This window comes from Dasypus novemcinctus, chromosome 1, assembly GCF_030445035.2.
Source record: "Dasypus novemcinctus isolate mDasNov1 chromosome 1, mDasNov1.1.hap2, whole genome shotgun sequence".
NCBI classification, from domain to species: Eukaryota; Metazoa; Chordata; class Mammalia; order Cingulata; family Dasypodidae; genus Dasypus; species Dasypus novemcinctus.
The window spans coordinates 16,762,654-16,789,975 of record NC_080673.1 but is presented as its reverse complement, the minus strand read 5'-3'; the positions used below and the strand labels follow the sequence as shown (position 1 = coordinate 16,789,975).

The following is a 27,322-nucleotide window of genomic DNA, read 5'->3' as shown; positions in this document are numbered from 1 at the left end:
TGAATGTTGCAAAGTCAAAAATTCTTAACCATCTACTACAGGGACATGATAGACAAGTGTGAGAAAAATGAAAAGGTAAAGAATAAAAAGCAAAACATAAAGAGCTTAGAAAGAAAATAATAATTGTAAAAGACAAAGGAGATCCAGTATAATATATTCAAGTGTTTGCTTTTTATATCCATAAATGTTTACTGAAAATGACAGTAAAGAATGGGTGAAATATATTTATCTCCATAATTCATTGTAACCTCATTTTTGGCAAGTGTTTTTAAACTGTTTTTGAGAAGTCAGTATAGAATATCCCACAGTTAACTTTCTCCAAAAATAAGGAATATAGCAATGCTCTAGCCTCAGCTCCCTGATAATGTAAGCCCCAGGAGAAGTAGTGCTGATCCCTTATTTATTTTTATTTTCAGTTGTTTGTTATCCAGGTCAAGTCCATTTATAAAAAGCAAATTAGTATCACATACTCACCGAAGCCATACATGAATCATATTGAGCTACTGAGCTGATCTGATTGTAAAGGTTACAGAGAAAGCAAAGACAAATCTGTGTAACTACGTTTGCCTGCTGCTATTTCAAATTGCAACTTGGCAGGAGAAAGAAAATACAAGGAGCTTTTAATTTACCTTTCCTATAAACAAGGTGAAGAAACATGCAAGGAGAGAAGCACCTGAATTATCTGAATTATTTGACCACATCACCAGAGAATTAGAGATAAAGAGAACTCTGCGTGCTATGGCCTTAAATCCACTGTTAAGCTCCTTAGAGGAATGCTCCATTAGAACAAAATATCTGAACAAGTCTATCTGATCATTAAGATTCTTTAGGTTTGGCCATCTTTGTATAGCAGATTCCTTAAGAACAGAAACTCCAGAAATAGATTGCACCTGTGCATGGTTCCCAGGACCACTCCTTTCTATAAAAGCACTCTGTGCTTCAGTTTCCTTACAGAGTTATTTAAAGAATTAAATAAACTAAAACATTAAAGTAATTGAAACAGTACCCAGTAGATAGCAATTATTTAATAATGTCTATTATTTTTACATTCATTAAATATGAATGGATTAAAATCATAATAATAAAGACAATGAATTTTGTGTTTATTTCAAAAGTGAATGCTTTTAAATAGACCAGATTTAAATATCATAGAATTTACTCTGTTCTTTATGGTATGTACTTTCTGCTTTACACTTCCACATAGGTTCAGTACATATTTCTATTCTGTATGTATATTGGTCACTGATAAGATTGTAACCACTTTGAGGACAGAGACTACATTTTACTCAAAGGCTTATAAACTGCAACATATTATATCTAGTTACACAGCATTACTATTTTAGTTCAAGAGCTACGAAATTGGGTGCATTTTGTTTTAAAGAAAATCTAGTAAAACAATAGTGACAAACAATAGGATCTCATTGCTTCCAAATAGATAATGATGAAATTCACAGATGATCAACTAGATTGGACCATATAGATCTTTATTTCACAATGGAAAAGTATATTTACTCAGGTTAAATCTTCCCAACATTTTACTTTAAAAAAAATATATCATCCTCTGTGACTCAGAAAATCTGTTCTTTGTTTCAAAAGAAAGCACCAGTATTAAAAGGGTAGAGTGAGATGTTCCAGAAAATAGTTAAAGGATGAGCCCTAAATCAAGAAGAAAACTACTTAAAAGTGGTAGGATCTTGTGGCACCCTGGCTGGCCCATCCTACACCTGTGAACAGTCAGTTTACAGCCAATACATGCTACCGGTACAGATCACTGGTCATAGTTACAGAAAGAGTAGAGTAACCTTTGTGTGCATATTAGGAGCATGTATGTCTGGCCTAATCTGTCTTGTAGTAGACAGGGATTTGCCGTTCCAGAACTTGCCCTTTATTCAAAGGCTGTTAATGGAGCTCTCCTACAGAACACTGTGGGAGAGCAATCAAGTCATGCTGTCTGGGGCAAGGAATTAACGGCTGCAGAGCATACAGTGCAATGTCCCAGCCAAGAAGAAACTGTTTCCCAGGGAAAAGAATCTTTTAAATGGAGGGTTCCCCAGGGTCACATGTGCTATGAAGTGGCCCACATTTCTAAATTGACACCATCTGACTCCTTAAGGGTAGGATACCCTAATGGGGAAGAAACTGTAGGCAGAAGAGGGTCACAGAGGATAAAGGGGGGGGGGGGTGCAGTTAAACTGAACTGCTTTAAAACTGGAGGGTACCAGAACTGAAACATATAAGGAAAATATGGCACAGAACAAGGGAGAGAATTTAAACAAATTATAGAAACTGAGAGAAAACTCTGCACAAGCATAAACAGAATAGGTCAAGATTTCCAGAGAAGGAACACAAGAAAGGAAGTTTTCTTCAGGAAGTGAAACAATTAGACAAAAAAAAAGTGCAGTCTTAAAAACTGTACTACATATCGAGGGCAGAAGTCAGATGAAGAAGAACTGAGAAATTCTGATCAACTAAACATGAGCTATTCTAATGGTCTAGAATAATTTGGACCAAACATGGAAGAGGAGCCTTAACATAAAACCAAACAATAAACCCTAGACAAGATGGAGAATGTGACCTTCAGAGTTAACTCCTCAAGATAATCAAATACCTAGATATCATCAAAATTTACAATCCATATGTACTAGATTGATAAAATTGATGAATTCCAAAAAGAAATGTTGGATTATGTTTGTGATCTGATCTGAACCTGGGCTTGATTGGGTTATGATTAGGGCGTGGAGTCCCCACCCAGTCCCACCCCTTGGTGGGTGGGGACTCACAGATGAAAGGCATGGCAAAGGACAGAGTTGGAGATTTTGATGCTGGGATTTCTGATGTTAGAGTTTGATGCTGAAGACTCAGGAAGTCAGCACACAGAGGAAAGAAAGAGAAGCCAGCCCCAGGAAGGAAGGAACCTTGAAGCCAGAGGAAAGCAAGCCCCAGGGACATAGGAACCCAGGAGGCCTAAACCCTCGCAGATGTCGGCAGCCATCTTGCTCCAAATAGACTTTGGTGAGGGAAGTAATTTATGCTTTATGGCCTGGTATCTGTAAGCTCCTACCCCAAATAAATACTTTCATAAAAACCAATCAATTTCTGGTATTTTGCATCAGCAGCCCTTTGGCTGACTAATACACCATACTAAGAAACTGGGAGAGATGACCCAGGCAAAGGAACAAACCAAAAATCCTGACAAGACAAAGGATTCAAGACAACTTGTGATATTTGTGTTATTTGTGATAAACACACAAATCTCTTAAATCAATTCAAGAAGTTGAAGGTAAATATGACTAAAGAAATAAAGAATATTAAGACAAACACTAGATGAGAAAAAAAGAACTATTTGAAAGCTTTCAGAGAAAAATAACAGAGCTTATGCGAATGAAAGAAACAATGAATGATACTAAAAATATATTAGAGGCATATAACAGCAGATTTGAATTGATGAAAGACAGAATAAGTGATTTGGAGGAGCAAACAACAGAGCTTTGGAAAAATAGGAGAACAGGAAGAGAAAAGAACAGGAAAAATGGAACAGAGTCTCAGGGAATTGAATTACAATGAAACATGCACAAATAAGCACACTATTGTTGTCCCAGAAGGGGAAGAGAATGGAAAAAGGGAATAAAGAATATTTTAAAAACTAATGACTGAAAACTTTCCAACTTTTAGGAAAGACACATATCAATATCCAAGAAGGACAATGCATCACAAACAGAATAAATCCAAATAGACCTACTCCAAGACACCTACTATTCAGAATGACAAATGCCAGGGATGAAGAGAGGATTCTGAAAGCAACAAGAGAAAAGTAATACATCACATACCACGGAAGCTCAATAAGTCTAAGTGCCAATCCTCATCAGAAACCATGGAGGCAAGAAGAAAGTGGTAGGATGTATTAAGGCACTGAAAGAGAAAACTGCCAACCAAGAATTCTTTATCCAGCAAAACTGTCCTCCAAAAATGAGGGTGAGTTTAAAATCCTCACATACAAATAAAAACTAAGAGTATGTTACCAAAGGCCATATTTATAAAAGATACTAAAGGAAGTTTTGTAACCTGAAAGGAAAAAACAAAGGTGAACAACTTGGAGAAGAGTATATTAATGGAGAAAATATGAGCCATCTATATGCTGTCTACAAGAGACTCATCTCAGACATAAGGACACAGTCATGTTGAAAGTGAAAGTTTGGAAAAAGATATTTCATGCAAATAGTAAAAACAAATCTGGAATAGAGATATAATATTGGACAAAAAAATTTAAATGCAAAACTGTAATAAGAAATGAAGAATATTTATTATATATTCATTAAAGGGGCAATTTACCAAGAAGAAATAACTATAGCAAATATGTATGCACCTACACTAGGTGCTCCAAGATACATGAGGCACACACTGGCAAAACTGAAGGGAGAAAGAGACATCTCTACAATAACACTTGGAGATTTCAATACACCACTCTCATCATTGGATAGAACATCTGGACAGAGAATAAAGAAGTAAACACAGAGCTTGAATAACGTAATAAAGGAACTAGACTTAGCAGACATTTACAGATCATTACACCCAAAAAGAGCAGAATATACATTCTTTTTCAAGTGCTCATGGATCTTTCTCAAGATAGACCATATGCTGGATCACAAGACAGGTCTCAATAAATTTAAAATGATTGAAATTATACAAAGCACTTTCTCTGATCATAATGGAATGAAGCTGGAATTCAATAATGGATGGAAAAAGGGAAAATTCACAAATATGTGGAGATTAAACAATATACTATTAAATAACTTGTGGGTCAGAGAAGAAATTGCAAAAGACACCCATAAATATCTCAAGATATATGAAGAACCCAACATATCAAAACTTTAACAATGAGAATTTATTAGCTTACAAACTTACAGATTTGAGGCTAAGAAACATGTCCAGTTAAGGAATTTTCAGGTGATGCTTTCTTGTCAAAGAATGGCTGCCAGCAATCTTGGACTCCTCTGTCACATGGTAAAGCACACAGTAGCATCTATTGGTGTCTCCCTTCTTTTCTAGGTTTCATCATTGTTTTCAACTTCTTGCTTCTGTGTCATCCTTCCTCCCTCTCTCTCTCCCTCCCTCATATTTCTCCCTCCCTCTCTCCCTCCTTCTCTCCCTCCCTCTCTCTCTCTCCATCTCATTTATAAAGGACTCAAGTAAGAGGACTAAGACCCACTCTGGGCCATACCTTAACTGACATAACCTCATGAAAGCCGACTTACACTAGGTTTGCACTCACAGAAATAGACTTAGCTTTAAAAACATGATTTTTTGTTCATACTCCACCTTCTGGACCCCAAAAAGACAAGGAAGCTCTTTCCATATATTTATTCCACCACCCAAAATCCTTAAATCATTTCAGAACTATGTTAAGTAAAAAAGTCTCATCAAAATCAGTTACAGTTGTGGTCTGTCCTGGGGCACATTCTCCTCCAGCTATGAATCTGTGAACCTGTGGAAACTAGAGAACAAATTATCCACTTTCAATACACAAAGAAAGGACAGTAATAGAATAAGCATTCCTATTCCCATAGGAGAAATGGAAGGAAAACGAAGGTCACAGGTACCAAACAAACAGGTACCTACAGGGCATACTCAATTAGATTTTAGAGTCTGAGTGTCATACATAGAATGATGGTTTGTTCTCCAGTCCTGCTGGAGTGGCAACTCCACCCTTTCCCAGGGCTTGTACATTGACCATGCTCTTCCCAAACACTGGGGTAAAGATTCCAACATCTTCAAGCATTGGAATAATGACAAGGCTCTCAACTCCACCCTCATCAAGCCCAGAGTGATGGCCAGACTCTAGGTTCCACTTCCTTAAGCATTGGGGTGGTGGCCAGGCTCTCTGCAGTCTCCAAAACATCTGAGAAAACTGAGGTGGTAACACTTTTCCTGAACAACATGGTGGAAGTCCCATCCTCTTCAAGTGTAAGAAAATACTCACCCATTCCACAGTTCTCTTGTCCCAAGATGTCTTTGGTCCAGACCTCAGCAGTCATGATTCTGCTTTCAATCCATCCCTTTTTGAGTGGGCTGGCAGTGGTCCCTTTCATACAGATCTCAACAACAACAAAAAAAAAAATTTAGTCAATTTCACATGGAGTACACAGAGATCCAAACCACTAGACAAAAGAACTTTCTACAAATCCTTTCTGAATAACTGTATTTCCAATCCTGACTTGTACTGAAATGGCTGACTGAATACATATTTGGTTAAACGCTCACATGGCACACTATTTCCTGGGAACTTGCCTTCCAGAAGCTCAGATATTTCCAAAACATGGTTTCTTTGTGCCCAGAAGTTCAGTTTTCATCTCATCCCTTTCCCCTCACATTTCACTATGAGCTGCAAAGGAAAACCAGGCAGCACTTCCCACATTTAGTTTGTAAATTTTCTCAGCTAAAGATCCAAGCTTCTCACTTTCAAAGTCTGCCTTCCATACAACATCAAGACTCAGTTTTGACAAGTTCTTGGCCACTTTAAAACGAGGTCACTTTTCTTCCAAATTGCAATCGCACATTCATTTCTGTCATAGTCTTCACTGGGAGTACCTTTAGCATTCATATTTCTACCAGCAACCTCTTTAAAGCAACCTAGGGCTTCAAGCACCTCACAATTCCTCCTGCCTCTACTCTACTCATTACCCAATTACAAAGCCTTCTTAACTTTTTTAGTATTTGCCATAGCAATACCCCACTCTCCTACCATCAAAATCTGTTCTAGTTTGCCAATCTGTGAAAAGAAAATACCATGAAATATATTGGCTTTAACCATGGGAATTTACTAGCTTACAAATGAACAGTTTTAAGGCTGAGAAAAATGTCAAAACCAAGACATCATCAAGTGATGTTTTCTTCCCAAAGACAGGCTAGCAATCCTGGACTCCTCCGTCACCTGGCAAGGCATATAGTAGCATCTGCTGGTCTCGCCCTTCTCTTCCATGTTTTGTTGCTTTAACCTTTTTGCTTCTGTGGCTTTCTCTATTTCTGTATTCATCCTGATCATAAAGGACTCCAATAAGAGGATTAAAATCCACCTTGGGTCATGGTTTTAACTGAAGTAACCTCAAGAAAATCTACTTAAAATAGGTTTATACTCACAGGAATGGATTAGCTTTAAGAACAAGATTTTCTGGGGTACTTACAATTCCATAGGTCTACAAATAGCAATAAAAAGCATCAACTATCTAGGAATAAATTTAACTAAGGATGTAAATTACTTGTACACAGAAAACTACAAAACATTGTAATAAAAATCAAAGAAAACCTAAATAAATGGAAGGACATTCTATGTTTACCGATTGGAAGACTAAATATTGTTAAGATGTCAGTTCTTCCCAAAGTGTTATATGGATTCAGTGCAATCCCAGTCAAAATTTATTCCAACAGCCTTCTTTGCAGGAACGGAAAAGCCAATTATGAAATTTATTTGGAAGGGTCAGGATCCCTGAATAGCAAAAAATCTCTTGGAAAAATAAAGAATGGAGTTTGAGAACCCACACTTCCTGACTTTAGAGCATATTACATAACTACAGTGATCAAAACACAATGGTATTGTCACAAGGATAGATATATTGGTCTATAGAATTAAATTGAGAGTTCTAAAATAGATCCTCACACTTATGGCCAAATGATTTTTTAGAAGACTTCTAAGTCCATTCAATTGGGAAAGAAGAGTCTCTGTAAGAAATGCTGCAGGGAGAATTAGATATCCATATACAGAAGAATGAAAGATGACCCCTCTCTCATACCATATACAAATGTTTACTCAAAATGGATCAAAGACCTAAATATAAGAACCAAGACTACAAAACTCATCAAAGAAAATAGAGGGTAGCATCTTAAGGATCTTGTGTTAGATAATACTTTCTTGGACTTTACACCCAAAGCACAAGCAACAAAAGAAAAAATAGATAAGTGAGACCTCCTCAAAGTTAAAAACTTTTTGTGCATCAGAAGACTTTGTCATGAAAGTGAAAAAGCAACCTAATCAATAGGAGAAAATATTTGGAAATCACATATGAAATCCTACAACTCAACAATAAAAAGGTTTAAAAAAAAAAGTTCAGAAGTAGACAAAATGGGAAGGGATGTAGCTCAAGTGATTGAGCACCTGCTTCCCATGTACAAGGTCCTGAGTTTGATCCCAGTACCTCCTAAAAACAAACAAGGAAACAAAAAAAGCCAACTTTCATTGGGGAGTAGAAGTACCAGAGTGGTCTGCTTTCCATGTACAAGGTCCTGGGTTGAGTCTTTGGTACCACCTAAAAAAAAATGGGCAAAAGACTTGAATAAGCATTTCTCCAAAAAAGATATACAAATGGCTTAAAAGCACATGAGAAAGGCCAGTAAGATGGTGGCAGAGTAAGGAGCTCCTAGAGTCAGCGCCTGATACAGGGCAGTTAGCAAACACCCAGAGCTTGCTGGAGCTAGCTGAAGCACCTGTTTGGGGGCTCCAGGAGACCAGAAGAGCATCCTGCAACATCTTTGAAGGAGTGGAAGGAGGAGACTGCCCATCTGCAAAGAAGACTCATAAGTAGGGTGCTCCACGCCAAGGAGGCCGGTGCCCATCCTCCACTGGAGGCACAAGCCACCTCAGGAGCTGTTCAGTGGCTGGAATCGAAAGCTCCACTTCCCAACAATGGGGGAGGAAGAGACGGTTGGGCACCAATTTCAGCTATTGATAAGAAAATTCAGTGGACTACAGTATAATCCTGAGAACAGCTAAAGCTTCAGCCTGTCCAAGTCAGAAAGAGGCTAGGAGCTGCCATCTTGACTCTGTGTCTGGCACAAGAGGAAGAGGGGTGAACTGGAAATCCCAGTGCTGGTGGAGACCAGCTTCTTCTCATCCAGATCATATTGCAGGACTGGCCTGGGCCCCAGTGCCCCCTCCAGCAGGGGGCGGGGCTGCACCAGCCTCTCCGGGAAATTTCAGACCAAGCCACAGAGACCGGTGATTGTCCTACTCTGGCGGCATGAGCCGCCCAGGAGCGGCTCTGTGATGGGAATTGGAAGCTCTGTTTCCCAGAAGCAGGGGAGGAAAAGACAGTTGGCTGACGATTTCAGCTACTGGTTGGTGGACTTGGCTGGCTAGGAGACAACCTTGGGTGAACAGGGGCCTGTGAACCATCTCAAGTTGGAAAGAGGCTAGTAGTCACCATTTTGACTCTATCCCCAGCCTGAGGGGAAGCCAGGCTGACTGAAATTCTCAGTGTCAGCAGGAACCAGTTTCTTTCACGCAGATCAGCCTGCAGCCCACCTAGTCTTCAGCCCTACCTCTGGTAGGGAGGAGGCTGAGGAACCCTGCACCAGCCTATGTAGGTAACTACAGGTAATTTTGGCTGGCATAGACCAAAAATCAGAAGTCTACCAGGGCAACTGCGGTTATCTTGGGCCCACACTGCATAGATTGCTGCCCACACCTGCAGCTCCATCTCTGACCCAGGTAAGGAAGAAGGATGTGAAGCTTCATCCTTCTTTCTGGGCAACTACAGTCTAGACCTACACATGGATTATTCCACAAAGCAGTGACTCCATCCCTACCCCTGGCAAAGGAGAAAGTTGGAAGGAGCTTCATTGTTCCCTGGTACAATGAGGGCAGCTTGAGCCTCCACAGCTTATAACATTGACTATATACTTGGTTCCTGCTGCACAACCAGCAAGGGAGAAATGATAGGAAGCCCTAAACTAAAGAGAAAAACTACACCCAGAATAAATACTCTAGTAAGCCAGATGCAAAGACACCAACAAAAAATTACAATCCACACCAAGAAACAGGAAGATATAGCCCAGTTAAAGAATAAGATAAGCCTTCAGATAACATAAAGGAGTTGAGACAAGTAATTATAGATGTTCAAACAAACCTCCTTAATAAATTCAATGAGATGGCTAAAGAGATTAAGGATATTAAGAAGACATTGGATGAGCACAAAGAAGAATTTGAAAGCATACATAGAAAAGTAGCAGATCTTATGGCAATGAAAGGTGCAATCAATGAAATTAAAAACACATTAGAACCATATAATAACAGATTTGAGGAGGCAGAAGAAAAGATTGGTGAGCTTGAAGAAATGGCCTCTGAAAGTGAACATACAAAAGAACAGATGAAGAAAAGAATGGAAAAAAAATTGAACAAGGTCTCAGGGAACTAAATTACAGAAAAAGACATGCAAACATATGTGTCAGGGGTGTCCCAGGAGAAGAGAAGGGAAACGGGGCAGAAGGAATATTTAAAGAAATAATGGGAGAAAATTTCCCAACTCTATTGAAGGACTTATATACCCCTGTCCAAGAATCACAACATACTCCCATCTGAAAAAATCCAAATAGACCAACTCCAAGACACATCAGAATGTCAAAGGCCAAATGGAAAGAGAGAATACTGAGAGCAGCAAGAGAAAAGCAATACATAACATATAAGGGATATCCCGTAAGATTAAGATGCTGATTTCTCACCAGAAACCATGGAGGCAAGAAGACAGTGGTCTGATATATTTAAGATACTACAAAAGAAAAACTTCCAGCCAAAAATCCTATATCCAGCAAGACTGCCTTTCAAAAAATTATCTGTGAAATTAGAATATTCACAGATAAACAGAAACTGAGAGAATTTCTAAGCATGAGACCAGAATTTCAAGAAATGCTAAAGGGTGTGTTAGAGTCTAAAAAGAAAAGACAGGAGAGAGGTGCCTGAGAGTCTAGAAATGAAGGTTATATCAATAAAGTAAGTAAAAGTGTCAAAAGAGTGGTGAAAATAAACTACAACAGATAAAGCTCAAATAGTCAGGAATAAACTTAACCAATGATAAAAAGCACTTGTATTCAGAAAACTGCAACTCAGTGTTAAAACAAATCAAAAAAGCCCTAAATAACTGGAAGAACATTCCATGCTCATGGATTGTAAGACTAAATATCAATTAAGATGTCAATTCTCCTCAAACTGATATACAGATTTAATGCAATCTCAATGAAAATTCCACCAGCATTAAAGAAAAAATTGAAAACACAGTCATTAAATTTATTTGGAGGGGTAAGGAGTCCTGAATAGCCAGAAACATCATAAAAAGGAAAAGTGAACCCTTATCTCCAGACTTTAAATCATAATACCTACCTATAGTGGTAAAAAAACAACATGGTACTGGCCTAAAGACAGACACAATAGACTAATGGAACCAAATTTATGGTTCAGGAATAGACCCTCACTTGTATGGTCAAGTGATTTTTTACTAGCCTGTCAAACTCACACAGCTCAGGCAGAAAAATCCATTCAACAAATGGTGCTGAAAAAATTGGACATCCATAGCTGAAAGAAGGTAGGAGAACCCCTATCTCACACCTTATCCAAAGGTTAACTCAAAATTGATCAAAAAACTAAAAATAAAAGCAAGAACCATAAAACTTCTAGAAGAAATTATTGGAAAATATCTTCAAGACCTGGTGGTAGGTGGTAGATTCTTAAAGGAGATAAGCAAAGGACTGAGGGGACAACTGATGTTTAATGTATGTAGAAGTTTTAATTAGCTTTACTGTAAAAGTGTGGAAATGTATAGACTGGATGGTAACACACTGTGAATATCAGCTAGTTTGTAAATGGGGATGTACTGAAAATGGTAGCCTAGTTATGTAAATGCCAGTTGACAGAATGCTTGAGAATAATCTAGGAACTGGATAGCACAGTAAACCAAGAGGTGGGTGAGAATTGTGGTTGATGGTACAGATGAAAAAGTGTTCTTTGCTAGCTAGAACAAATGTATATCACTACTGCAGGGAGATGGGAATGTGGAGAAGCATGGGAAAAATAGAGCTGGAGTGACCTATGGACTGTGGTTAGTAGTGATAATACAATATTCTTGCATCTCTGCAAAAGATGTATTGAGTTGATACTGAGGCAGTATGGAAAATGTGTGCCAAATGTACACTGTGGACATGGAAACAATCAGATGATACTATTTTTTCTGTAGCAAATGACACACCATGGTCTGTTGATGAAGGGTGTTATTTGGGAATTCTGCACATGTGCATGATTGTTGTATAAGTTTACAACTTCTGTCATAAAAAAAATACTTAAAAAATAATAATGGGATGGGTTGGGGGAAAAACCTACCAAATGTAAGATAATAACTATGATTAGTAGTAAGATTTTGACAGCATTCTTTCATAGTTTATAACAAATGTCTCATGGCAATGCAAGGTGTTGGTGGAGGATTGATATATGAGACCCCTGTATGATGTTATACATGTTTGCTTTGTAAGTTCACAACTTTTACTACACACTTAATTATTTATGTCTGTTCATATATAAATGATATAAAGATAATAGCAATCAGATTGGTTAGGGGAAAAATACTTTGTTTAGTAGTAATACAATGACAATGCTCTTTAATCATTAGTTAAATAAGTTTAAAAACAATGCAAGTTATTGGTGGTAGGGTGAGATGTTATATATGTTTGTTTGATGTTATATATGTTTGTTTTGTATGTTCACAACTATTATACATTTATTGTTTATGTATGTTTATGTATGAGTGATATATTTCAATAAATTTTTTGAAAAGCACATGATAAAATGCTCATAATCGCAAGCTGTTAGGAAAATGCAAATCAAAATCACAAAAATGAGATATCGTTACACACCCATTAGATGTCCACTATTGCAAATCCTACCCTCTGGTTTATTGGACTTATCCCAGTCAGCTAATATGGAGGTGAAGAAGGTCAAACCACCACACCAGGGAGCCAAGAGTGCCTACAACTGCAAGCAGGAGAATTGCAACCATTATCCATGTGGAATAAGCCCCCTCTCGATGTATAGGTGGAGTGGACAAAACCATCCCAGGGTCCACAGGATGGAGGAATAGAGTATGGATTAGAGTGGACTTACTGATATTCTACTATGGAACTATTGTGACTAGTAACGGAAGTAATTGTAGCAGTGATGTAGAGTAAGTGGCCACAGTAGTTGCTGAGGGAGGAGAGAGGGAAGAACAGATATGATATGGGGGCATTTTCGGGACTTGGAATTGTCCTGGGTGGTACTGCAGGGACAGATGCTGACATTGTATGTCCTGCCATGGCCCGCTGGGTGGACTGAGCGAGAGCATAAACTACAATGTAAACCATTATCCATGTGGTGCAGCAATGCTCCAAAGTGTATTCACCAAATGCAATGAATGTCCCATGATGATGTAAGAGGTTGTTGATGTGGGAGGAGTGCAGTGAGGGGTGTGAGGGACATATGGGGACCTCTTATATTTTTTGAATGTAACATTCTAAAAAAAATAGAGAGAGAGAAAAAAAAACAGAGGGAGAAATAACACTCATTCATTCCAATAGGAATGTAATACCATGCAGCTGTTGTGAAAGGCAATTTGGCAGTTCCTCAGGCAGCTAAGTATATAATTACTATATGATCTGGCAATCCCACTACTAGGTATACTCCCAAAAGAATTGAAAGCAGGACTCAAACAGATATTTGCACACCGATGTTCATAGCAGCAACATTCACAGTTGCCTAAGTGCCCATCAACTGATGAATGGGTAAACAAAATTTGTTATATGCATATAATGCAATATTATTCATATAAATAAGAATGAAGCTCTGATTCATGAAACAACCTGGATGAACTTTGAAGACATTATGATAAAAAAGCCAGGTACAAAAGAGCAAATATTATATGATCTCTGTGATATGAAATATTTAAACTAAGTAGACCCATAGAGTCAGAATCTAGAATATAAGTTAACCAGGGGTGAAGTTTGGGATAGGGGATGGGGAATTAATGCTTAAATTGTACAGAATGTCTATTTAAGGTGATTGTAAACTTTTGTTAATGGTTGGTGTTAATGATAGCACAATTCTGAGAATGTAATTAACAGCTCTGAATTATTTAGGTGAATATGGTTAAAAGAGAAACTTTAGGGGAGCAGATGTGGCTCAACTGATTGGGCTTCCATATACCATATGGCGGGACCTGGGTTCAATCACTGGGGCCTCCTGGTTAAAAAAAAAAACATAGTGTGCCCACGTGGTGAGCCAGTGCCTGCACAGTAAGCCAAGTGCCTGCGCAAGTGCCCACACAGTGAGCTGAGCACCAGCGTGGCAAGCCAAGTGCCTGCGCAGCAAGCTGAGTGCCTGTGCAGCAAGACAGTGCCCATGCAAGTGAGTTACACAGCAAGATGATGACAACTAAAAAGAGGGATGAAGGGAAGAGTCAAGGTGAGGCACAACAGAAATTAGGAACTGAAGTGGCACAGGGACCTCTCCACATCAGAGGTCCCCAGGATCGAATCCTGGTGAATCCTAGAGATGAAAAATGAGATGAGAAGACAAAAAGAGAAGTATAAGCAGAAGATCACACAGTGAGTGGACACAAACAGCAACAAACTGCAGGGCAGGGGGGGAAGGCTAGGGGGAGAAAAGAGAAACTTTACATCATACATGTTACTAGAATAAAAATTAAAAGATAAAATATAGGACCATAAAAGACAGTGAACCCTGTTGTAGAAAATGGATTAAAGGTATAGTACAAGTATAAAGATGTTCTTTCATGATTTTTTTTTTTTAAGATTTATTTTTATTTCTTTAATTCCCCTCCCCTCCCCCGGTTGTCTGTTTTCTGTGTCTTTTTGCTGCATCTTGTTTCTTTGTCCGCTTCTGTTGTCGTCAGCGGCACGGGAAGTGTGGGCGGCGCCATTCCTCGGCAGGCTGCTCCCTCCTTCGCGCTGGGCGGCTCTCCTCATGGGTGCACTCCTTGCGCGTGGGGCTCCCCTACGCGGGGGACACCCCTGTGTGGCAGGGCACTCCTTGCGGGCATCAGCACTGCACATGGGCCAGCTCCACACGGGTCAAGGAGGCCGGGGCTTGAACTGTGGGCCTCCCATGTGGTAGACGGACGCCCTAACCACTGGGCCAAAGTCCGTTTCCCTTCTTTCATGATTTTTAACAAAGGTGCAATAGTAATACAAGGTTGTAATAGGGTGGTATATGGGAGAAAATACACCTAATGCAAACTATAGATGCTAGTTAATAGTATTTTTATAATCTTTTATCATTTTTAACAAAGGTATCTACTGTTTAAAAACTAGTACAATTATTTTTTAAAAGTGCTATCATCAACTGTGGCAAATATTCCACCCAAGTGCAAGATGTTGGCAGGGGATGGTATATGGGAAACCTGTATTTTATGCATGACTGGTCTGTAAACCCACAACTTCTCAAATAAAAAAAGACACAGGAGACAACTTGAAGGAGTTTCCACTGGCCAAATCTAGGATAACCTGAACATCAAGACAAAAACTGAATTAATTAGATTATCATCTCCTGAATAAATAAGAATCGATTAGTCCAAAGCACAAACAAATGGTCCTAAACATTCTCAAAGAACTAAAAGAAATCAGAAACATGGAGATAAACGCAAAGAAAATGTCAGTAGAGAGATGGAATTATGAAAATGAGCTACCTAACAGAGCTGAAGAACACATTAAGAGAAATAAAAAATCCCTAAAGGACAGACGATTGGAGCTAGGAGAAGAAAGAATCATAAAACTTGAAGATAAGACAATTGAAATCATCCTGTTTGGGAAGCAGAAGAAAGAATAAAGAGAAGTGATCAAAGTTTGAGGAACCTGTAGGACACCATGAAGAGAACCCCAGAAGGAGAAAAGAGAAAGGGCAGAGAGACTACTCGAAGAAATAATGGCTGAAAACATCCCAAATTTAATGAAAGATATGAATATACATATCCAAGATGATAAACGAGTTCCAAACAGGAGAAATCAAATAGTCCCACACCATGGCATATTATAAACAAACTGTCAAATACCAAAGATAAAGAGAGAATTCTCAAAGAGAGAAGCAAAATGTCACACAAAAGGAGCCTCATTAAGATGATGTGCCAGTGTCTCATCAGAAACCTAGGAGTCAAAAAGGCTGTGGGATGACATATTGAACTGCTGAAGGCAAAAAATTGCCAACCGAGAATTCTAAATCTGGCAAAACTGTCTTTCAAAACTGAATGAAAAAAAAGAAGGACGAATGAATGTGGCAAAATGTTAAAACTGACAGATTTGGGGACATTAGGTGTATGTTGGAGTTCTCTCCATGGAGTTTGTATTATTTTTTAACTGTCCTGTAAGTTAGAAAGTAGTGCAAAATAAAAAGTTAAAAGGAAAATGTTATCTGGAAGTACATGGTAATTTATATATTAAACAACCAGATATTCTATGAACAGTTGCATTGGAAACGAAGAATCTAATAAAAATTACATAAAAAATAAGAGCTATCTTGCTATAGTTTTTATAAATGAAATAAGGAAAGATTTTTCTAAAAGTGTATTTATGAGAAAAGGAGATTATATAAATGATGCCTAAATTTGTCATCAAAATATAGCCGTTACAGCCAAATCACATTAATGAGCAATTAATAAACTTTATAAACAATTTTTGTAGTATGTGACTTAGCAATGGTTAGTTATCACTTGGAAATTATTTATTGCTGCTATTTTAGTCTGTTTTTGCATAGTAAGTGCTGCACTTAATTGGATGTGGAATCCCTTATTGACCTCTTCATATATAAATGCCACTCTATTCTTCAGCAATATTTATAGCATTAGAAAAAAGTGTCTACAGCCCATAGCATTGTGTTTTCTTGCAGAAGAGAACTTAGTCACAATTTTGTCATACCAAAACAGACTATGTTCTTCAGAATGATTTATAGGACACATAAATTAATATTTATAAACCTCATTCAATTAAAAAACTATTCTAGAATTCACTGAAATGCACCAAATTACCTGAGATTGGAGAATTTTGTGAGAAATATATTTCCAGTGTCATTTGTAGGATATGCCAAAACGCACCTGTTTCTAGAACTCTTGACCAGCCATTCTGTGTGAGGGTACTGTCTGGCTTGGTTTTTGTTTTTTAAGGTGCATATTCTGCCATTCCAGCCCATTCAAAGCATCTACCCATAAGATACTTTCACTTCCTAGATGGTTCTACCTTTAGTGATATGGCACCTAAGTTAACTATAGTTACCAGGGTGAGATCAAAGTCTTATTTAAATGATACAGGAAGAGAGGCAAAGCAGAGATTACATGCTACTGCAGTGAATTTTGAACTTTTGTTCATTCCTATCAATAAGGTCTTTCTTCCTAGCTCATAAATTATTACTCCAATATGCTTCCTTCTCAGACCCTTTATCATCCCACCTTCTCTTAACCCCTTCCTAAAAGCACATAGTAATTCAACCTTATCATTCTGTCAATACATTCCACTCTCTCAACCAGAATTATAATAAGCTGAATGGAGCTCCCCTGGTAGGCAGAGCAATGTCTTGCAGAATTGGAGAATCCCTAAGGAAGAAGTAAGGAATAGAACCATTTGAGAAGTATGGAATAAATTGTAAATTAAATAAAACTGTTCTTTACCTATTTAGAAGGTGATATGAGTAACCTTTGTAAGGTCCCATTTTTTTTCTTTTACAGTGTACTGTTTGCCTTGGGAAAGCCAGGGTCTCCACATCAGTTTCTTCATCTATGAAATATATTCAAGCCATCTATCTATTTTATAGGGCTGCTTAAAACATAATGAGAAAATTATACTTTCAGATCCTTAAAGGAAGTTTATTTTACCTACTAGAACTTGCAAAGTTACATGTGATATTAAAGCATATCACATATATTAAGTGAGGCTTATAATATTTATTTCTCTTTTTTCTTTTACATGGTCTTTGATGTTCTATTTTATTTTGACTATGTATATATGTCTCACTTGAAAATACTTCAAATAATTTGGCAATGAGATATTTAGCAATACAAATAAAATTAGGCTCTTAGGTAAAAGTAAATTATCAGTGGAACAATACCCTTAGATTGTCACTGTTTTATTTATAGGTATATTATTGGATCTTTTGGTCTGAAAGGATTTGAGTTTTGTTATCTCTCTAGAAAAAAAGAAAGTTGAGAGACTATTACCCTTTAATAACCTTTACAATATTTTTTCAAGTTTGCTGCCAAGAGAACAAATCTAGACAGAACAGAAAACTCATTAGATTTGAGGGTTTCAAATATCTATATCAAGGACAAGGACAAACCTGCTGTCATAGAGAAAAGGCTCGTACACTAGGGCACAATAACTTCCATTTTTCTTCATCTGGGTCTGGTGACCCAGTCCATGAAAATGCCAACACTGCACTATTTGATCCTGATGAACTGGGGTTATGACATCAAGATATATGCCATTTGTTCAGAAAGTCCCCAGGCACAGCACTGCAAAGCTACATTATGGATAGTATTTAGAATCTTACTCAGTAGAGTCAGAAGTGATAGCTGATTTGGATGAAATTTGCACAAGTTTTGGCCAAAGCAAAGTCTTTCTATCTCCCAAAAGGAAAAAGGGGGGGAAACTTTGAATCAATGGGAATACCAGGCTTAAATTAAGAGGTGCAGAGGTGCCCAAAGATGTACTTACCAAATCCAATGGATGTGTCATGATGATGGGAACGAGTGTTGTTGGGGGGGGAGAGGGGGGGTGGGGGAGCGGGGTTGAATGGGACCTCACATATATATTTTTGATGTAATATTATTACAAAGTCAATAAAAAAAAAAAAAGGTATTATGTTTGTAGCCAGGTAGTATTAGACTGTTGATTAATGAGCCAAACAGCAACCATATTTCTGATGCCCTTAGAATACCAATGTAGCTTTGTAATATTTTCAGATATGCTCATATAAACCATCGTTTGTTTTGTAAGATAGGTAGTAACGTGTTTTTGTAAGAACCAGCTTACTTTTCCATTTGTAGCAGCTAGATTATGTTACTTGGTTTCTCTGCATCTTTCGTCTCCATTCATCTTCTTCTTGACCTCTCCTCCCTTGGTGTTTTAGTTTGCTACAAGCTGCCAAGGCAGTATACCAGTAATGGGTTGGCTTTTACAATGGGGATTTATTAGTTTAAAAGCTTACAGATTTGAGGCCTAGAAAAAATGTCAAAATCAAACTTTCATCAGGAGATACTTTCTTCCTGAGCTGCAGCTATGGGCAATCAGGCACATGACAGGATACAATGGTGGCATCTGCCAGTCTCTGCCTTCTCCTTCAGGCTCTCTTGCTTTCAGCTCCATCTGTGGCTTTCTCTCTCAGCTTCTAGGAGTTCTCTGGATCTGCAACCTCCTCTCTCCTGTTTATAAATGACACCAACAAGAGGTCCCAGACCTAGCCTAGGCTACACCCCACTGAAGTAAGCCAAACAAATAGCCCCCAAATGAATCTAACCAAAGGGTCCCACACTCACAGGAATGGACCAATTTAAGAGCCTAATTTTCTGATGTTTACAAAAGATTCAAACTACCACACTTGGCATCTTTGGCATAATTCTGTCATGATTTCCTTCTGTCTTTCTCCTCTCTCCTTCTTGAGTATTATGGTATTTTCATATCTTAGATCCTCCTCTCTTCTCATTCCGTCTTTATCCTGGGTCATTTCATCTGATTTTATGCTGGAATCTCAGTACTGCATATTCTACTACGTATTTAATAAATTCATCTGGATGTTCAGAGGTAATTCAAACCAAACATTCCCTAGACCATTCTCACGTTCATCCCTTGTAACGGTTTACACTTCTGATTCCCAGTATCAGGGAACTGTACCATCTCCCACTTGATTTACAAAGGCACAAAGCTTGAAGGTAAAACCAGACTTCAACCTCTGTTTCAAATCCTGTTACTTCTTTATCCTCAGAGTCTCTTGGATCCTTTCCCTCTTCACTACCCCTACTCCCTCTGCCTTGGATCAGATTCTTATTCAGGTATCCCTGATCTTTGTATCACCTTTTTCAGACATTCCTTTCCAGAACGTCTAGGATAGCCTTTCCAAAATAGAAATCTGATTGCGTCATTTTCCAGCTTTCAGCCCTTTTAGCAGATTTTCATTGACTTTGGGATGGTGAGTCCATGAGTTTGCACACATGATTCAGAAAAAAAAAGAAAGTGGGAAAAAGAATAAAAAAGAGAATATGATACACTATGCAGTAAACCGGAGCCTAGGCTCTGGGATCAAACACTCTTTAGTTGAATCCATACTCACACTCAATCGTGTGACACCAGTCAGATTATTTAAATGCTAATCTGAGTTTTCTCATCTGTTAAATGGAAATAACAGCTATATCTAACTCACAGGGGAGTTCTGAGGACAAACTGACACTAGACATGCAAAGCATTTAGCCTAGTGTTTTGCATATAATTAGGTGCTTGATAAATGTTATTATTATTACCTGACAAAGTCCAAACTCCTCAGTGTTACATACAGACCCTCCTTTCACCTGTGCTGACTGCCTCAAACCTCTCATCTTCTTTAGTTAAGCCCCCTTACATCCTAGATTCTGCCATGTCAACTAAAGTACTGTGGTGTCTTATAACTTCCTAATGTGTATATGGTATACTCTCTTTGAAATACCTTGCCCTGTGTCCTTTTTTCCCGGACTAGCTCTTGCTCATCCTTCTGGTGCTCTGACCAGGCATGTCTTACTCTTGACCACATTCCCAGATCCATAACCCCACCTGGATAATGGACCTGTGCTATGAGATTAAAAATCATTTCCATTAAAAATGGAGCACCAAAATAAATAAATAAATAAAATTGTGAAAAAAGAAAAAGAAATTGAGTACCTTCTATGTGTCAGTCCTATGCCAGGAACTGAGAAAAAAAATCGATGTCTGGTGATTCAGACTTTGTCCTCGGAGTGTACAGCTTACAGTGAGATGGGAAACGCTGTGACAGATGTATGCTCAAACCTCATGGGACTAGTAGAAGGGACCCTAATCCTGCCTTTAAGAATCTGAGACAACTATCTCAAAGAAATGGAATTTCAAGAATCTTCTGAACATACTCAGTTTGACAGTCACTAATTCATTATACATATCAAGGCCTCTTAAGAATAAAATGGGTCCTGTTAATAATTACACTGGGCAATTGGCATAAACCAGGAGTGCTGAGGGCAAAGGGAGACATCATCACTCTACTTACAGCTGTATTGTAGTAAATATATCTGCCTCCCATGTTATAAATTAAAGGAATCCCATCTAGCACAGGGCACAGTTCCTGACACAGTTTAGTTACCCTACGGAAGTGGTTAATAGTGCCTGGAGTTCATGAGTTTTAGAGAACAGAGATGGAATAACTCTGAAGACAATTGGAAGAATACAGAGGACGGAGATCCCCAGAACAGGGAGAAGAGCCTATCTCGGTGTGTCAGGGCATCAGGTGCACAGCAGCAAGTGGAGTGAGGAAAGGGAAATGAGCCAGCTTCCTAAACATCAACTGAGTTCAGCATTCCTTTTGTGGTTCTATTGATTTATGCATATAGCTCTTGGCCAATGTCACCTTGTAAGATGTGCTGTGGAGGCAGAGGAAGGTAGGACACACATTGACTTCTGAGATTTTCATCTTCTACTCCACTAAGACCAACGGCAAAGCTTTGACTTTCCAGACCATATAAGGCCCCATTGCAAGGGTCAATTCCCTTATACTTGCAACACATATCATGCTTGCAACACAGATTAAAACCTGTGATCATGGCATTCAGCAAAATGAAGAGCTTTCTCTTTTTCAGCTCTATGATAATCCAGAAAATAGTATGACCACATAGGAAGGTAACCATACACTCAGAGTATAGTTCCCTGAACCATACAATTGGAGTAATAGAGTAGTAATATGTGAACTACAGAATTAAGGACAACCAGCATTTACTAGGAATTTGTGCATGTACAGAATTTAGAACACAACCCTCTCTATAGCATGTGCTCTGTATATTTAATCCCCCAAAGGAGTGTCTGATAAATGTCAAATTTCAAAGGCCAGGAAAGGACCATTCTCAAAACATAGCAGTGAATAGAATGAGCTCCTGGTAGTTTTCTATTCTATTTACAGCCAAAACGGAATATTTAGAAGCCAGTGGTGACACAGTGACTGCAATTTTCAGTCCCTGAAGTGTTGTATAAATACATAAATGATTCAAATCCAGGAATCCATAGCGACACTACCCAATAACCACAGGCTCTTGGAGTTAATACCGCCAGCTTAAATGGCGAACCTGTCTCCATGCAGGTCAAAGCACTTGGAAGGTCCTTCACACACTTCATCTTCTTAGCATTTTTGAGAGCCAGGAAGAGGGAAAGATTATAATATTTAGGCAGATGAAAAATGATATGGATATATCATATGAAAGTCTCTTAAGAAGAGAGAATCTAAGCAGTCAAAATGTTAATTTTCTGCCTTTTTATAACAGAGAAAGTCCACTTTTAAGATGTATACTACTTCAGAACAATGCATCTTTGGTAGCTCATCAAATTCCAAGAATTATTAAGGCAAAGAAGAATGTAAATTAATTTTACTAACAGAATCTAAAAGGAGTCCCAAGTTGGGAACTCCTGCATTAGGGCCTGCTAGGTGCAAGCTGAGGCACCAAGTGTCATGAGCTGATCAGACATAGTTCCTACATAAAAACAATGACTTTGTATTTCGTCACTGGTCTAAGTATCAGGTAAAGTCATGTATGGAAAGCTTTGCCATCATGAAACATTAGACACATGTAAAATACCGAATACCTGTCTTTAACTTGGGACCTGAGGGCACTGAACAAATGAATTGTGAAACACAGCTCTTTCTTCTAAAAATTTTTTCTGGCCAGCTCCTCTTAACACATCGTAACCTGGCAAGTTGACATGCTGTGGAACAACCTGTCAATTTGTGGGAATACCTTATGTGTTACGCTGACTGTGCAGACATCATATACTGGACCTGATTCCAAACAGTGCTCATTGATTTCTTTGGTGTATCTCTGGTAGTAGTTTTTGAGGAAGACATAGAGCAAATGTCGCTAAGCAAATTGTTTTGAATGGAGGGGGGAGACTTCTAGTACAAATAACTTCTAACCTCAAATAGGTTTAAAATACAAAAACTTCAAGAAAACTAGTTTAAAATAATGAACATAAATCAAAGCCTCCACATGTAAAGCCCTCAAACAAACAAAAAGCAGTATGAAAACTTCCTTAAGTGGAGTCTCCGAGAAGCATTGCTTGAGACAAGGATTTGGATGCATTTGACTTCTGGAGGGAGTATGCAGTAGGAAACAACTGTGAGGGAGCAGGGAAAGAGAAGAGGGAAGGAAAAGGAGCCAAGAAGGGGGTGGCCTGATGTAGAGGGATCAAACCATAAATCACATGCAGAGTTAACCTCCATGAGAAAAAGGGGGTGAGTTTTTACCCCCGTATCAGTCTGTACTAAATCCTGGGGACAGCACAGGGGTTTGGGTGTTACCTCTCAGGCATCTCTGGGCAAAGAAGCCCCTCTTAACAAACGCCTTTGGCTATGAACAGCTGTGCACTGTTGTTCAGAGTACTTGCTGTTGGAGAATGGGTGTACCAGCAGGAAAAGAGGATCCAGCTGGGAATCCAGCAGCTTCTAAGATTGAAATCATTCTAAGACTGTTGCATTACAATTTTAAAGACCAACATGAGCTAACTTGGAAATGTCTATTTTATGCATTTTTCAAAATTTCTCGTATTTACTAGCCAAATTCCCAATATGAAACTGTATTATAAACTCTTCTGGAGAAGACAACCAGCCTTGAGTGTCTGGTTTTTTTAAATCAATTTTAGTGATATATATGAATAAAGCATACAATTCACCCAAAGTGTACAATCAGTGGTATTTGGTATGATCACATAGTTGTGCATTCATCACTTCAATCATTATTAGAGCATTTTCCTTATTTCAATAATAATAATGATAAAAAAAGAAAAAACAGACAAGCAAACAAGAAAATTCATTGCCTCTCAATCTCTCTTTTCCCCCTACTGTACATAGCTGCTATTTCTGGTTATTCTTCCAAAATTATTTGTTTATTAAGAAGTTATATTGAGATATATTCATATTCCATATGCTCTATCTAAAGGGTATAGTCAAAAAATATGGAATGCTTCATGAATTTGCCATTCTTCCTTACACAGGGACCATGCTAATCTTCTCTGTATCATTCCAATTTTAGTATATGTGCTGCCCAAGCAAGCATGATTATTTTTTAAACTTCTGCAACATCTTACAGTGTAGCAGTGTATGTAATGGAAGGCAGGAGAGCGGCATGAAATGAAATCAAATCAAGTTTCCTTAAATGATCACGAGTTCTTGGAACACGACTAGGCATTCTTCTAGTCACAAAATACATGTTAGGTGCAGCTGCACTGATTTAAAGAAGTACTATGCATAACTGAATATTAAATGCCTTTAATCACTATGAATCAAATATTTTAACCATTCTACAATGCCAAAATGTAAAAAAGAAGGTAGGGATTCCAGTGAAAAATAAAGGGAATTGCAACAAGTTGCTAAAGCTTAGGACAAGACTCCACTGACTTAAACCCATTGTTGAAATCCTGCTCTGGGAGTGAGAAAGGACTCCAGATTGGCTGGGAGGAAGAAACATTGTTAATCCAAACAAGGGCACCACTGAGCAGGAAGCACAGACTGTGCTGAGTTTGATAAACGTGGTAATGGTTCCCCTTTAAAAATGAAAAAAGTTTCCTATGAGAAGTCCTCCACCCTTAAAAAGATATAAAGTTACAGAATTGTCAAAATTCAGTTTCTGAACTCAAATAAGGAAAAAAAAGTATTTCACAGACTGATACTGGGAGCTCTATGTAAATTTCACCTAGCCTCATATTCTCCATGAGCTGTTAACAGCTAGTAGCAATTGCTAATGTTTTCTGGAGCTTCTTGTGTGCCAGGCACAATTCTGGGTGTTTTTCATGAACGAATTGTCATAATGAAAGGTGTTATTTATTATCATCAGCCCCATTTTACAGGTAAGGAAACTGAGTCAGAAAGAAGATAAGCAACTTGATAGGGTAAGTTGCAGAGAAAGGGCTTGGACCCATATGGTCTGGCTCCAAAGTTTATGCTCTTAATCGTAACTTTATGCTCATTCCCTTATATTTACTCCCAATACAGTGTAAATTTGTTTCCAGTGTTTTGGGGTTTTTTTTGTTTTGTTTTATAAAGGTTTATTTTTTATATTATTCTCTCCCCAGTTGTCTGCTCTCTGTCTCCATTTGCTGTGTGCTCTTCTGTGACCGCTTCTATCCTTATCAGTGGCACTGGGAACCTGTGTTTCTTTTTGTTGCGTCATCTGGTTGTGTCAGCTCTCCGTGTGTGTGGCGCCATTCTTGAGCAGGCTGCACTTTCTTTTGCTCTGGGCTGCTCTCCTTAGGGCGCGCTCCTTGCGCGTGGGGCTCCCCTATGCGGGGGACACCCCTGCATAGCAGGGCACTCCTTGCGCAAATCAGCACTGCGTATGGGCCAGCTCCACACGGGTCAAGGAGGCCCGGGGTTTGAACCGCGGACCTCCCATGTGGTAGATGGATGCCCTATCCATTGGGCCAAGTCCGCTTCCCCCAGTATTTTTAAATTCCAATTACTTATGAGTGAAGTCCCTGTAATGTATGTTATGTGTCCATCAACATCCACTCACCCATCTTCTGACGATCACATCCTGATTTCACACTAGGAACAATCTCCTCCACTATTTTCAGTCTACTGGGTTCCAATGATGCTGACTGTAAACTCAACTCTAGGAATGGAGCCATCAAGCAACAACAAGCTAAGCAACACAATTCGCAGTATTTTAGTCATCCCCTTTTAGGCTTCAGAGAGATTCATTCAATAAACAAGCATAAACAGGAGGACCACTATGAAGCAGTGTGGATTGTTCCTGTCTTCTTTCCTTACCTAATTCCTTTCTTCTTTTTCCTCAGCCCACACATCCTGGTATTTCCTCTGAAATATGCAGATCCAGGTGATCTTTTCTGTCACCATCCTCAGATATCTGAAATACTAGAAAGCCCCCACACACACACTCCTTATCTCTGGGAACCACAGTAAATTTAAAGAGCATAGGGACCCCAGCAATCAAAGAGAGTCCTTACGATGTGAACCAATTTCCATACTGCCCCATTATTGCTGGGATTGTGATTGTGACTTTTGTTATAGGTGGATTTAAAACTTTATAGCATTATTTATTGTATCAGGATAAAGAATCCATTTCTTCTGTACTTTACAACACCAGACTGTTTCAGGTAATATTTGGCCCAGAGCCTATGTGTATTCACTCTGTGGTTTCTTTTATGAGGAATGGTTTTATAAGCAGTTTTTTAATACAAAATGATAAGTTTGTTCCTCAAAAATTTTAGATGCAACAGAACAAGTCACAAGACAGTATGGACTATAAAACAAAGCAGGTCCTGCTCTGGTTTTGAAAATAAACAGCTCAGGCCAAGCCTGTAATAAATGTATTGGTTTACTGATGATAAATCATTAACCTGGTTACAGGTACATGAAAAATTCATGTCCAGGTTATTAAAGAAATATAACAAGATTAAAATAAGGGAACGCTTACTCTGAAAGGTATCATGGAATAATTACCATGTAAGTATTTATGGTGTTCTCTAGGACCATGAAAATGAAATTGCAAAAGACACAATGGGTCCATTTCCCTATTGGCATTAAATTTGGATATTCTTACAAGCAATTTCCAGACATTTTTGTTTCACAGCCAGAGTGTTTATATGCTTGTTCACACAGTTAGGAGGGTACAATTGCAAATACTAAAAATATGCAAAGGAAAGAAAAAGGAAGGAAGGAAGGAAGGAAGGAAGGAAGGAAGGAAGGAAGGAAGGAAGGAAGGAAGGAAGGAAGGAAGGAAGGAAGGAAGGAAGGAAGGAAGGAAGGAAGGAGGGAGGGAGGGAGGGAGGGAGGGAGGGAGGGAGGGAGGGAGGGAGGGAGAGAGAGAGGGAAGGGGGAGGGAGGGAGGGAGGGAAGGAGGGAGAGAGAGGGAAGGGGGGAGAGAGAGGGAAGGGGGGAGAGGAAAGAAAGAAGAAAGAGAGCGAGAAAGAGAGAGAGGGAGAGAGGGAGAGAGAGGGAGGAAGGGAGAGTGGGAAGGAGGAAGGAAGGGAGGAGATGAAAGGAAAGGACTCCACCTCTCTTCATGGAGTTTCTCCCTTGCTCTCCTGGCATTCCTTAATTCCTTCTGTTCCATGTAACCACAGAGAGTCCTTCTAAAACCACTCCCCCATCCAGCCCTCTGACTCCTGGAGATAATGGCTTTTTAACCCACTTCTCCTGAACACCCAAATTGACTGCTCAGTAAATCAAATACGCATTTACCTGGTTCCACATTATGAGTGATGGAGGAAGGGACCGATTTCTGCCCTCCCCTGGAGCTGGCCTGTCATGTCATCACAC

At 38.8% G+C, this 27,322-nt stretch overlaps 1 protein-coding gene and 1 non-coding gene across 3 annotated transcripts in view; one reads left to right on the top strand and one right to left on the bottom strand.

The window, feature by feature from the left end:
* Window positions 1–27,322, top strand: part of GALNTL6 (polypeptide N-acetylgalactosaminyltransferase like 6) — a 1,335,131-nt gene that overhangs the window by 1,151,904 nt on the left and 155,905 nt on the right. The gene's annotated exons all lie outside the window — the stretch shown is intronic.
* LOC111763265 (U6 spliceosomal RNA) lies at window positions 23,992–24,094 on the bottom strand. Its single transcript, XR_002796161.1, has one exon. It is a non-coding gene; the product is annotated as a U6 spliceosomal RNA (small nuclear RNA).